General features: G+C 34.5%; 1 protein-coding gene across 1 annotated transcript in view; it reads left to right on the top strand.

Annotated features, from left to right (window-relative positions):
- CFAP57 (cilia and flagella associated protein 57) overlaps positions 1 to 14,693 on the top strand; it is an 84,090-nt gene that overhangs the window by 31,020 nt on the left and 38,377 nt on the right. The gene's annotated exons all lie outside the window — the stretch shown is intronic.

The following is a 14,693-nucleotide window of genomic DNA, read 5'->3' as shown; positions in this document are numbered from 1 at the left end:
CTGTACAATGTGAAACTTATTATTGTGTTTTGGCATGGAATATGCATGTGACATAATGATGGCATGAATTATATATTCTTAAAAAAATATATACAAGCAGATTTTCATGCTGCCTGATATAGAAAGGGGGCAGTAGTGTATTTGAACAGACAAATAATATTCCTTTTTAAAGGGAAAAAGCTGTAGACTTTGAATGTCTTCAATAAAATGATTTCAAAAAAAGAAACATGTTGGAAACATGATAGATATATTTCACATACCATCAGACTCCAAGGCAGCCTCTTCCTCCTCCATCCCACATGTGACATCAATCTCTGTAAAACATAACATGTTGTGTACACCTTAAGATCAGATATTATAACATATGTTACTGTTGCTCAAATACGCACATCAATGTTGCATTAAAGATATACACACACAAAGTTATGATTTACATCATTTTGATGGAGCATACAAATGACAATAGATTTGTTATTGTCAATAAATCAGAATATTAATGTATTGTTTGTCTTAATGTTAAATTCATAAAAGCATAGTACATAGAACATTTAAGATTTCTCATGTGTGTATCACTTGATGACTGTTGTTAAAAAAAAATAATTTAAAAAAACATATGTTAGACATCTTATGAATAACAAATGTGTAGAATAATAAAGTAGAAATTATTAATCGCTCAATATAAAAAATAAATATATAATCAGAAGATAAATTCTATGATTTTTTATAATGTTATGCTTCATCGGAATCATGATCATAATATTGATTAGCAATACACCTTCAATTACATATAAATGAGTCAATGGACTTACCAGGAGACCGCAAAGGCGGCTCTATGTCACTGCTGGATTCCTGTGGGCTCCCCACACCAACTCTCTCTATGAATGATATAGATATATATTATTAAACACATTTTGGATATCACTAAATCACATCTGTCTAGAATTTTAACATTAATCAACTTTAAAATGTGAAGAATAGAGCAGTCATTACACCAGAAAATGCTTGATTGAATCAAGGGGATTCTGTAAACATATCTGTATTCAACATATGTTTAATGTCAGACTACATTAGACATCAAATTCATCTCAGATGCTGCTATTGCATATCTAAATATACCCAATGATCAATGTTCTTAACCCTTTAAGGACACAGCTTTCACTTAGCTCAATTGTTTTATGACGGAATAATTCCGTCATATGTCCTTAAGAAGTTACAAGAATACACACAAACCACATATTGAGGAGCATCTGTTGACAAATCTAAACAAACATGTGTCACATCGAGCCATTTTTTCAATGTACAGTAATCTTGTTTAGGACACAACACATATTTATCACAATACATAACAAACTTTATTATTACAAATATGTAATCATGGTGCTGTTAGAGTATGCAGATATATATAAAGTAACTCCAACAGATAATTAGATTTATATATCAATAGTTTTTAATAAAAATAATGTAATGATGAATGAATCTATTTTGTCTTAAAGGGACACTGACATGATTAATTTAAATAATTGATTTCTATGTTCAAACTGTAAAAAATGATTTAACATTGACTCCTATTATAATTCGAATGTTGTTCGATATTAATCTTAAAGGCAGATAAGGAATATTGGATTCAATAAATATTGTTTGTTGAAGGTATCCACCAATCATCAATATAAACCCAGGTTGGTCAACAAATATTTAGATGCACATAAACGTACTTTATTTATTTTAAAATACATTTAGCAATAGAATATGTCACATATGATGATAGTATTATATTTTATGTTTATTAATATTGCATACTGTATGTGAAAGACAATATTAATAATTGTAGTTCAGTATCCCTTTAATCTAAAATTAAATAGATTCCACAATGTTGTTGTTTGTTAATGAATTATCTACTCCATATGTTGATGTAATGAATGGTATTGAGCATGCAATTAAAATCAAATATGTTATTTAAGTATATCCGAATAATTATATAATTTTCATCTATTAAATAGACATTACATATAAATATAGAACAATGTGTATTTAGTATGTAATGTTCATTCCATGTTTCTAAGACAAATGTCAATTAAAATGAGACATACCATACTGTGACAAGCCCTGGCTTGAGGATCCAGCAGCCACATCCATATCTGTAATATATTAAATGAGGATTGCATATCATTAATACTAATCATGCCATGTTTAAAATATTTACATTAATAACAAATCAATAGAAAAATATTAATCCTTTGGTAGTCCCATGAGTTAATAGTTTCCGCAATTAAATGAATGATAAATATATCCTGGACTCTTATTTTCAATCAGTTGTGTTGTTTACTGTATCTTTAAGAATATATGCTTGTTATTACATAATCATCAATTGATGGCCATATGTTATAATTTATTAGTATTATTCGTTTTTTATTAGATATAATATTTAAAATAAGAATACTGTATTCTTCACTAATCTAAGATTTTCCATTTAATTTTTAACAACATGTATAAAGCAATGCCACTTTCCGCAAACCCATGTTAACGTGGATGAGAAATGCCATTTTCGCGATCATTGCGCAATGATTCCAAGCGGAATTACGCATCCGTCATTTGACCAACATGTATAAAGCAATGCCACTTTCCGCAAACCCATGTTAACGTGGATGCGAAATTAGATTTCCGCTCTGTGACGCATATTCTGTAGAGCGCAATAAACATCATTCCAATTTCATGTATCACTAATGTAAAATCAGATATCTAAACATCATATGTAGTGTATGTTGTGAGATCTGTATAGGTTTAGTATCTGACTAAATACACATTTTGGATTTTTAACATTATAAATATTATATGAAGTTGGATAATTACCTGGTTCAGATTCTCTATCGGGTCCTCCCAGGCCACCGGACGGAGAAGCATCTGCCCTGTCCCCCGCGTCAGGACTTTCAGATCCCGCAGCTGGGAGGGAAGAAGAGGAGGCCGAGGATGGCGAGGATCTAAATCTTTTGGGGACCCGGAGATTGAGGAGCTCGCATAAAGTCACCTCATAAGGGAGTAGGTACAGTTTCCGCGGGGCCTTTCTTTGGCCCCCTCTTTTACGGGCTTGTACCCAGTCCCTTATGAGGTTGACTTTTTTCGATAAACGCAACCTCATATCTCCGAATCTCCTCATGATCTGATCCTGGGTCCTCTGGACGTCACACACCAATCTAACCGCATTGGTGATAGACTCCCAGAGGGCCTTCTTAACAGGCGCATCTGTCGAGCTCCTCTTGTTCCCAAACAGCTGGGGATAAAAGTCCTTGACGGCGTGGACCAGTGCAGCGCTCTCCTCCTTGGTGAACCTGGGAACTGACATGCCTGCTCGGTTGGCTACTAAATATATTATAATAATATTAATATATAAGACTGCCTGCATGCATTAGAGAACTGACAAAGATGGCAACGTGTAATGGACTTTTATATGGTGAAGTAAACATGAGATGCACCATGGGACAATTTATCTGTACATCTGATTGGATAAAAGTTTGAAATATTGTTATAATGTCTGTGAGACCATCCTGACTCAAGTTGTGTTTGTGTGATGAACTCTGATTGGCCGTTCCTTAATGTTTCATATCTTAGTAACTTCCTTACACATACCGCTTGGTGGTGCTGTAACTTCATTTTTCATGTAGACTTATTTGTAACTCATGGGCCTGTCATGCGGATATGTGTGACGCAGATTTAATATCCGTGATCCGTGAAATATTAATGATTAAATACTCTTTAAAATCTCATCCTGTCACATTATTAATGTTGTAGACATTTCTCGGTTTAATAACGGTCTGTTTCTTTAATACAAATACACATTTAATATTGTATGTCTTTATTGTTCTTTAAATAAATTGATTGTGAAGTATTGACATTGCTCTATTAAATGTATTTATAATGCACATTGATTGTGTGCTATTGCGTGACATTACACTAATGTTTAAATATGCTAATCTGGTGTTTGAAGATGCGTTTCCAACGCAATATTTATTAATGTTAAAATTCCGGGAAGAATGTCAGTAACTTTGATAATCTGTTTATAAATGTTAAACTACAGCTTTGTTATTCGCAAATAAACCTCGAGCTTGTATTTCTCTGAAGTGCTCATATATGTTATTGTGCAATGGCGTCTTTAGTTTTAAAGAGACATTACAAACAATTGTATCAAATGATCTGTAGAGATAGAAGATTGTTTAGACTTTAAAATGTAAATCATTTTCTCTTAGTATTTATATATCCTCAACATAAGAAATTTAAATGCACATGGTTGAGCCAATCACATAAGGCATCTCTGTGCATCCACCAATCTTCATCTACTGAGCCTATCTCGATATGCTTTTCAAGCAAAGTATGTCAAGATAGGAAGAGAAGTAAATACACTATTTCAAGCTCTTAAAGGGACACTGTCCAAACAAATTTACCATTGGTGATTGAGCATTAAATTTTAATCAACTTTATTATTTAATACGATTATCAAATGTTAAGTTATCTTGTTATGTTTCTTTGAAAATCAATAATGATATTTTATATTACGGACAATTGTTTAATAAAAACCTGGGTTGTCCTTGACGATTGTTGCATCAATTATTCCAAACAATCAAGTTCTGTCCAGAGTACTGAAGCAAATAAATTAGCTATTTACTGCCTTATTTCTAAAGTAATGATAGCAACATCACAATGAGCATTCATAATATGAGACAAGTTTTAAAGTTGATTAAAATAGAATACTCATTCAGAATGTATAAATCATTGTTTTTTTAAATGGCTACCTTTAAGTATATTTTGAGTTCATGTCCCTTTAAATAAACATTTCACAATAATGCTTAATATATCATAAACCTAGGCACCTTCCTTTTGCTAAATGAGTCTAACATATGAGTAAAGCAAATTTAGATTAACTTCTAGATTGTTTTACACACTGACTGAAATATATTTATTAAATGAGGTATTTTTTAGCCTTCAGCGTAGAGGGACATTAAGCTATATGTTATGTATGCATTTTGTATCATAATCTTATATTTGACCAACTTAATATGTTTTGTTATTCAATCATTATATTGTAATTATATATATTCGTGGATTAAATACATCTCTACATAGGCTATTTTGATGCTGATTGTTGTTTGCATATAGATGCCTTATATCATTCACTAAGATATGTGCATTTATTTTTATTTTAACAAGTATATTTAAAGACTGAATGTAATTCTATAGTACATTCTAAATATGTTTAAATTCTTGTATGATATTTGTAACAATGTATACAAAATATACATTTTGAATGACCCCTTTAAGGACCCAAACATATTGTATTTTTATTTAACATTGACAAAATAAACTAAAGGGGAAATTACATTCTATATAGATATTTGATGTCTAACCCAAGAGGTAAGATTGTAATAAATACATAATATTACTAAGTATAGTTAAATGACTCCACTAGAAAATTACATAGATTAACCTGGCATCCAATAACTAATTATTAAAAATTATAAAGTTAAATGACCTACCATTTATAAATGTAATAATTGTAAAATATTTTCTAATAATGTTTTGAGATACCTAAGGAAGATACATGATCTTATACAATTCTTTTTACATTCAACAACACTGTCACTTTCATGTAATTGAACCACTTCACCTTATTAAATGTTAAAACAATCATAATATTAATACATATCCTAAATATTTTTAATATATACTTTTTCAATATAAAAGCATTGAAGAATATGACTCCCCAATTAATGTTAAAATATATCTTTTAATATTCTCTGAAGAATTTTATTTTCTACTATTAATGCATTATTTTCTCTTATGCATGTGCTTGTCAAATAGCCAACTACCAGTCATGGGAGTCCAAGTTTTATTTATTTACAGATTATATTGATATATATTAGAATCTGCTAAAAAAAAAATATATATTTAATAGAAAATAAATAAATATTCCATGAAGTCATCAGATGCCAATCTGAAATGACAAATAATAAAAATGGAACAAAGTTAATACACACGTTGTAAAATATTCATAAAATACATTTAAAATCATATGGTGTCTATGCTCTAACTTTGATCAACATTTTTTAAAGATAATCATTACATTCATTTTAAATTAATGAAATACATACACCATTATATTGTTGATTAAAAATAATATTTAAATTTCAAAAATTAAATTTATACATAATAATGTATATCACATGTAAACAATATATGTATGCTGAACATAAATGTAATATTTCATGTCCATTCAAATACCTCTATATCAACTATAATATGTATTCCTTTTTCTGATTGTGATCCCTAAATATCTAATTAAGAACTAAATATGACTAATGTATGTAAGCTACTAATATTCTACAGTCTTCACTAGCATGCATTGGTACACCAACCTGGACAATGCATGGTCTTTGAAAGTCAATTCAGGGGTAAACAGTTGATCTTCAATAGGTGTCTTATTCATCAGTTCATTAAATAGAGGACTGGGAAATACCATCTAAAAAAGTAAAATCATCTAAGTGTCTGATTGTGATCCCTAAATATCTAATTAAGAACTAAATATGACTAATGTATGTAAGCTACTAATATTCTACAGTCTTCACTAGCATGCATTGGTACACCAACCTGGACAATGCATGGTCTTTGAATGTCAATTCAGGGGTAAACAGTTGATCTTCAATAGGTGTCTTATTCATCAGTTCATTAAATAGAGGACTGGGAAATACCATCTACAAAATAGAAAATCATCTAAGTGTCTCCAATAGGATGTCTCCACAGCCTTATTCTATCAAATAGTTTGCACTTACCATGTGAACATGTCTTTGTATGGTTTTCAAGGTCAGCAGAATTTAAATATGCCAGACATGATCCCATTGGTATACTTCAATTTCAATCTTGGCTTTTTCCCCACTGTCAGTCTTGGAAATCTTCACTGTCAGGCTTCAAATTGTTCCCTTTCAGTCTTTATATTAAGTCATCTCCCTAATGTAAGAAATTATATATAAAGATTTCATACAAGTGTGTGAATCAGTTCTGTACCCCTCTCCCACCCCCCATTTCATAATAAATATCTATCACTAGCTTACTAAGCCTGTGTATGAACCTGTGTTATTTTCTATCAAGTGTGAAGATGAGTCATATTGAGCAGAACAAACCTCTGTGTGACATTGAACCATAGTCATTCTAGAGTATCCCTTTCTGATTATGTACATAAGTAATGTGTAAACAAAGTTATATTTTTAAAAATTTATGCCATATTATGTATTTGTGTACAAATCATGCCAGCAACAGTCCATACATTTCTACTTACCATCTGATGTCCTCTATAAAAACCAGGTGGCAAAGACTCGCTATAGGACCCAATGCCCAGAGCATCACCTATATTATGAGAAATAAATATTATTATAACATTTTATCAATACTAACATGTTTGCACAATTCTCTACTTGTCATTTCCCTAGAGTTCACATCTATTGAAAATACTCCAGTGTAACTTCTATTATTTACCGTCTAAAGTGGCGGTTGATGACGTCTGCTCTGACATCAAGTCCCTCGTCCTGGAATTCCCCCTCTAGAACAGGATCATCCTCCTCATCTCTGAGGAGGTCTCTGTCCACCGGGACGGCCTGCAGCATCCCAGCCCGCTGTGCAATATTATGCAGGACGCTACAGGCTACAACGATCTTAGCCACCTTCTTTGGGTTGTACTGGAGTGCTCCTCCAGAACGGTCCAGGCACCTGAATCTCATCTTCAGGAGCCCGAACATCCTTTCAACCACCGCCCTGGTTCTCTTATGAGCCCTATTGTAGCGCTCCTCAGACACATCAGTTGGGCTACGCAAGGGGGTAATGAGCCAAGGCCGGCTCATGTACCCAGAATCACCTATAAATTTAGAACAGAACATAATTCAAACAGAATACTTAAACTAGTATATTGTTGTATAAATATATTTTTTAAAAACCATAATCCATATTAAAAGTTGTCAGAAACATAAAAAAAAAATAAAAAATTATATCTAAATCTGTATCTAGCCATTTCATCGAAGACATGCTACATATGCGTATTTCTCCTAAACCAAACCTTGTGTAAAATGCTAACTACATGTTTACATTGCATTCTCTATATGAACACTTAAGGTAAGACATGCTACATATCTGCATTTCAATAAAACTAGACATTAGCAGAAAAATAAAATGACAGGGTTAAATTGCATGAGATAATATATTGCCATTTCATCTAAGACATGCTACATATGCGTATTTCTCCTAAACCAAACCTTGTGTAAAATGCTAACTACATGTTTACATTGCATTCTCTATATGAACACTTAAGGTAAGACATGCTACATATCTGCTTTTCAATAAAAATAGACATTAGCAGAAAAATACAATGACAGGGTTAAATTGCATGAGATAATATCTTGCCATTTCATCTAAGACATGCTACATATGCGTATTTCTCCTAAACCAAACCTTGTGTAAAATGCTAACTACATGTTTACATTGCATTCTCTATATGAACACTTAAGGTAAGACATGCTACATATCTGCATTTCAATAAAAATAGACATTAGCAGAAAAAGACAATGACAGGGTTAAATTGCATGAGATAATATCTTGCCATTTCATCTAAGACATGCTACATATGCGTATTTCTCCTAAACCAAACCTTGTGTAAAATGCTAACTACATGTTTACATTGCATTCTCTATATGAACACTTAAGGTAAGACATGCTACATATCTGCATTTCAATAAAAATAGACATTAGCAGAAAAAGACAATGACAGGGTTAAATTGCATGAGATAATATCTTGCCATTTCATCTAAGACATGCTACATATGCGTATTTCTCCTAAACCAAACCTTGTGTAAAATGCTAACTACATGTTTACATTGCATTCTCTATCTGAACACTTAAGGTAAGACATGCTACATATCTGCATTTCAATAAAAATAGACATTAGCGTCGGTAAATAACAAATGGTTAAATTTAATCCTATAGCTGAACATGACGCTAACAGTTAAAAAATACAGGGGCAATTGTCAAAATAATTAACCATGTTGTGCACAAATACTCACCAACGAGATAACCAGGGGGCATTTGTCTTTCCTCAAACTGTCTCCACAGGGACGACAGAGAGAGGATGCGGGCATCATGACAAGCACCTCCAAAATTCGCATACACATGCATAATCCTCATCCGTGCGTCACAAACATACTGCACGTTGAGGCTATGAAAATGTTTGCGATTTCTGAAGGGCAAGTCATCAATTGGAGCACGCAGCGCAATGTGGGTACAATCAATGGCTCCCAAGACATTGGGCAATTGAGCAATATCAAAGAATTCCCGCTTCAGGCGCCTCCAATCACCATCATTCTGTGGGAATCCTATGTATTGCTTACTGATACGTACCATGGCGTTCAGAAAGTTATCAAACACCCCAGAGAATGTACCTTGAGCCAGGCCATGCATGTACAGTTCTCCGGATTGAAAACTCCCGGAGGCCAGGACGTATAGACAGCTTAGCATCTTACTCATGGGGGGAACAGCAGTCCTTATTTGTATACGTGGCTCCAAATGAGGTTTAAGAAGCTCGTAAAGGCCAATGAGCTGTTCGCGATCGAGCCGATACTTATCAAAAACCTCAAAGTCACTCATGTTTTCCAAGGTGGGTCTCACCCTGTAGACACGAGGACCTCGAACCAGACGACCCCTTCGTCTCGGTCTGAGCCGCCGAGGCTGCCTGATTCGACCAACAGCTAGTTCGCCAATAGCACCACCAGCAGCGTCTACCATGTCATCGTCATCCATCTTTCAAAACAGCGTAACAAGGTAAGCACTTGATCTGATGTGGATCACAAGTGATGCATTGGCCATGTTGTTTGGGGGATTTATAGTACAATTAGTCCAATGGTAGTGAGTTTGTAATGATTGCTGATTGTATTCACCTGTTTGTATGTGAGCGGCGCGAATGCTTTCACAGTGGGCGTTTATTTGTTGTTTGCTGAAATGTTATTTTCAAACAATGATTCTCAATGTGAAAGTGTCAAATATCACACATACAGTGCATGTTTGTAATGTTTGTTCATATGCGTAATCAATATTTCCTAAACGCGATGTTATAGTAACAAGCACACGTCCAGGCTAACATGAATGAAAGTGCATAGTTGTGTATAATGTGCATCAAATGTGATCGATCAATGTTGCTGCAATATTGTTTGTAAATGATAAAGGAACATCTGCCATCTGTAGGATTGTATATATAAGTTATTGCCGAGCTGTCAATATTGTATGCGTCCCTTTAAAATCGCAATAATAATTCAGAACTTCCCGTCTGCCATCTGTAGTATTATATATATAAGTGATTGCCGAGCTGTCAATATTGTACGCGTCCCTTTAAAATCGCAATAATAATTCCGAACTTCCCGTCTGCCATCTGTAGTATTGTATATATAAGTGATTGCCGAGCTGTAAAATATTGTACGCGTCCCTTTCAAATCGCAATAATAATTCCGAAATTCCCGTCTGCCATCTGTAGTATTGTATATATAAGTGATTGCCGAGCTGTAAAATATTGTACGCGTCCCTTTCAAATCGCAATAATAATTCCGAAATTCCCGTCTGCCATCTGTAGTATTGTATATATAAGTGATTGCCGAGCTGTCAATATTGTATGCGTCCCTTTCAAATGGCACTAATACTGAATAACTTCCGGCTGTCATCTGTAGTATTGTATATATAAGTGATTGCCGAGATGTGAATATTGTACGCGTCCCTTTCAAATCGCACTAATACTGAATAACTTCCGGCTGTCATCTGTAGTATTGTATATATAAGTGATTGCCGAGATGTGAATATTGTACGCGTCCCTTTAAAATCGCAATAATAATTCCGAACTTCCCGTCTGTCATCTGTAGTATTATATATATAAGTGATTTTCGATCTGACGATATTGTATGCGTCCCATAAAAATTGCACGAATACTGAATAACTTCCGGCTGCCATCTGTAGTATTATATATATATAATTGATGTGCGATCTGACAATATTTCTGAATTGTCCCATTGAAATCTCCATAATAATGCTGTTCAAAAGTGTGTTTTACGTATATGTTGTATTGTAGTATTGAGTGTTAAAGTTCCTAAAGGGGCGGTACAGTGGTGAATCTGTGATGTGTATGGTTGAATCTTGTAATGACGTCATGATATTATTAACCTGCCTATGTAGTTGTGAAATCCTCATTGTGTTGTTGTATTGTGCTACATTGTTATTGTGTGCTGAATAAAATCTAAATGTGTGCTTTGTGGTTGCGTGATGGGTGATGCGTGTTATGTACATGTACGTATATATTGTGATTGTGTCCCACATATGCTGACTTCTATATAGCGGTCTGGCATTGTTGTTCCTTCCCATAAAGTGACATCTGTAATCTGGTGTAATGATGTTATTGTTGTAGGTAATTCCTAATGGTTTCTGGTGATGGAATCATGATGTTAAAAGTACAGTAAAATCCATATGTTGTGTTTTGTGATTCCTCGAGAGAATGTAATGTGTTTTTCCCCCATCATTTGAATGCACATGTATGAGTGAATGTTAAAAGTAATGTATGTGCATCCATGAGTGATCATGTGTTAAGCCTATGTAGATATGCAGTTGCTGCAAGCATATGAGTTGAATAACAGAAATGCAATAATAAAGGTAAATGAGAGATGTTTCCCATTGTGTAGTGTTTGTGAATCCAGAAATGTGTATTGAATTTTATTTTAATTGTAAATGTAATTTTATTGAAATAATAATGTGTTACTAGTGATGGGGATTTGTAGTTGATGTAATCTAAAAGTGTTAAAAATATTTATGGTGTGGTGAATATTTAATATTAAAAAACATAAATCCACCATAGGGAAATAGTCATTTCTTGATCTATTTATCATAGCTGGGTCTAACGCATAAAAGCATGTATTTTCTAGCGCTGGTATTTGGAGTTTTTCCGTCTACGCTATTTGCGTGCGTTAGGGAAATGAGGGTTTCGCGTGCACGAGCACGTCTTCCCAATAGAAGTCAATGGAGGCTCCAAAGATTTCTATATTTTTTTTTCTAAGACTGGTTTTCCTCGTAAAGTGAGTGACGTCATGAGCTTGTGTGAAAAAGTAACTAAATCGTGTTCTTTTTGTAATAAATAAATATTTTGTGTATGTAATGTGGTGTATATTGTTTGTATGCATCGATGAGTGTATGTTTGTGATAATGTTATTCGTTAGATGTAGGTATATGAGGGTCTTTTCCCGTATGTCCATGTAAGTCAATGGGAAAATGGATTTGTGTGGATTTTTTTCAAACACCCGAGATCTCGCAACTTTAATCCTTTGTATTTTAAAGAAAAAATAACAATTCCGAAAAATAAAGATAGTGTTGTGTTTGTATGAGTGTAAGTGTACTTTGTGTAATATTTGTTTTGTGATTCGTGGATGTTTTTTTGTGCGGTATATGTTTACTACTGGGTCTGAGGTGGCGGTAGAAAGTTGAGCGTTAGGTGTATTTTGAGTCGCGGTAAATAAACTCTAAATACCGGAGTGCGTAAAAAACCCGCGTTAGGAGCCTCTAACGCTGGTTTTGACGGCTACCGCCGAACTCTAAATCTAGGCCTGTGATTGCTAGTCGGTATGGCTTAGTGTCCCAACTATTGTAATCTCACTTGTTAATACAGTAAAGAAAGGCTTACCCCATCACCATCCAAAGTTCCCCATCAAGAACGCCAAGTCGTGGGCGTAGGGACTGTATTGCTGCCGCAACAGTTCACACTTTAACCGGAGCTCCAGTATATGTTACCAAAGAGTAGCCACAGTGTGACCGGTGTACCTGATTGAAACGCCAAATCCTGGGCGTCTTAGCTCTCTTGAGCTTCAATTTCAACTCACCCTGTCGGGCTCAGGCGAAAACTCTCCGTTATCAATGGAGCCGTAATCACTCCAGATATTCCTCCTCCAAACGCCAAAAAGTGGGCGTGACGTGGGTATGTGCCGGTCCAGCCAGTCCCGTTGCGGCACTCAAAGGGAATCGATCAATCCTCCACAGATGCTCTGATCGGACGGCCAGAAGGGGTTACCTTATCACATGTGCTAACCATAGCTCGGTGGGCTCTAAAACTCTCAGGCAAGGGTGGATAATGCTCCATCGTTGGACAAAAATTCAAATGGAGAGGAAAAAAGTAGAGCAACATCCAACAAGTTGTATATAAAACTTAGCATTTATTGATCCATAGTGGTATTAAAAGTCCTTGATCACACCACCTTTTAAAATACAATTACAAAAGTGTTCGAAAAACAGATGTATAGATAAGCAAAAAAAAGTTTTTTTTTCTAACATGTCTATGGGGAAAGCGTGCACGAGCACGTCAATGCAGCGCTTGTATTTTGTGCGGTATGGAGCTCAATGCAACTATATTGCACGCACAAGGGGGCTTTTCAAAAACTTGTAATGGCAGCGCTATAGAGGGTGAAATAACACAACTTTTGTTGCCTTCGTTTCACACCCTCTATAGCGCAAAACTTGTAATCTAGATGATTGAAAATAGCCACTGTTGATACTGTGATCACCTCAGTCAATTGTTTACAAATTTGAAAGCAGGGCCCCTACAGGCTTTGGGGGTTGTAATAAAAACTAGAGAACAACAAAAAAAACTTTATTGGGAGCCTTTTCACATTTCAGATTGTGTGTCCCTAAAGATTCAAACTCGCCAAAGTGGTACCAACCCTGGACAAGATCACCAAATGTGCAAATCTGTACCTTGCTGATCGCAAGTCCTCCAACATTGCGACACACCATTGTCATACATTTTAGCTAATCTCGTAGGTTCTCTGTGCCATTTCAATACTACCTTTATATAGGTTTCTAGTACTGTCACACAATGTAGAGTTTTTTTCGTTAGTGTGATCGCCTTACTGAGTTCGCTTTCAGATATTACTATGTCTAGTTCCCGGATCCAGGCATTTATTTGCCACAGAAGTCTAACTGAATGATCACTAATTAGGGCGGCGTAATGAAATGATAGAGGGCTAATCTTGCCTATGCCCTTAATCCATCCAAAAACTGTTTTTAGTACAACATTTTCCATTAGTCAAACGGTATCATTTTTAAGAAGTATACCATTATAGAAGGCTTTGATATACATTATGTAGTTCTCTAAATGGATTAAGAGGTCAAATTACCCTCTTGTGAAAAAAAAATGTTCAATCATTATGTTTCAATGAGCAAAAACAGCTATTATAATTCCAAGAATAAATCTGAATGAGCAATTGAAAGTGCATTAAATACTCTGGATTTGGTCTAAAAAGTAATGGGGAACATATTACGTGGGGAAAAAAACAAAACACAGTACCTTGTCCCATTAAAGTGCTGTTAAAGGGAATAGTCTACAATATAATTTGTATTGTTTTAAAAGATAGATAATCCCTTTATTACTCATTCCCCAGTTTTGCATAACTAACATAGTACTAATATACTTTTTACCTGTGTGATCACCTTGTATCTAAACATCTTCTGATCACATGACCTTTTATTTATTATCTATTGACTTTCATTTTAGTCAATTAGTGCTGTGTTGGCACAACTTCACGGGCGTGAGCACAATGCTATCTACATAGCACACATGAACTAGTAATTTCCTGTTGTGAAAAGCTAATAAA

The sequence above is a fragment of the Bombina bombina genome, chromosome 10 (genome assembly GCF_027579735.1).
Source record: "Bombina bombina isolate aBomBom1 chromosome 10, aBomBom1.pri, whole genome shotgun sequence".
NCBI classification, from domain to species: domain Eukaryota; kingdom Metazoa; phylum Chordata; class Amphibia; order Anura; family Bombinatoridae; genus Bombina; species Bombina bombina.
The sequence above is the reverse complement of the archived record's forward strand: the minus strand, read 5'-3'. Positions and strand labels throughout refer to the sequence as shown.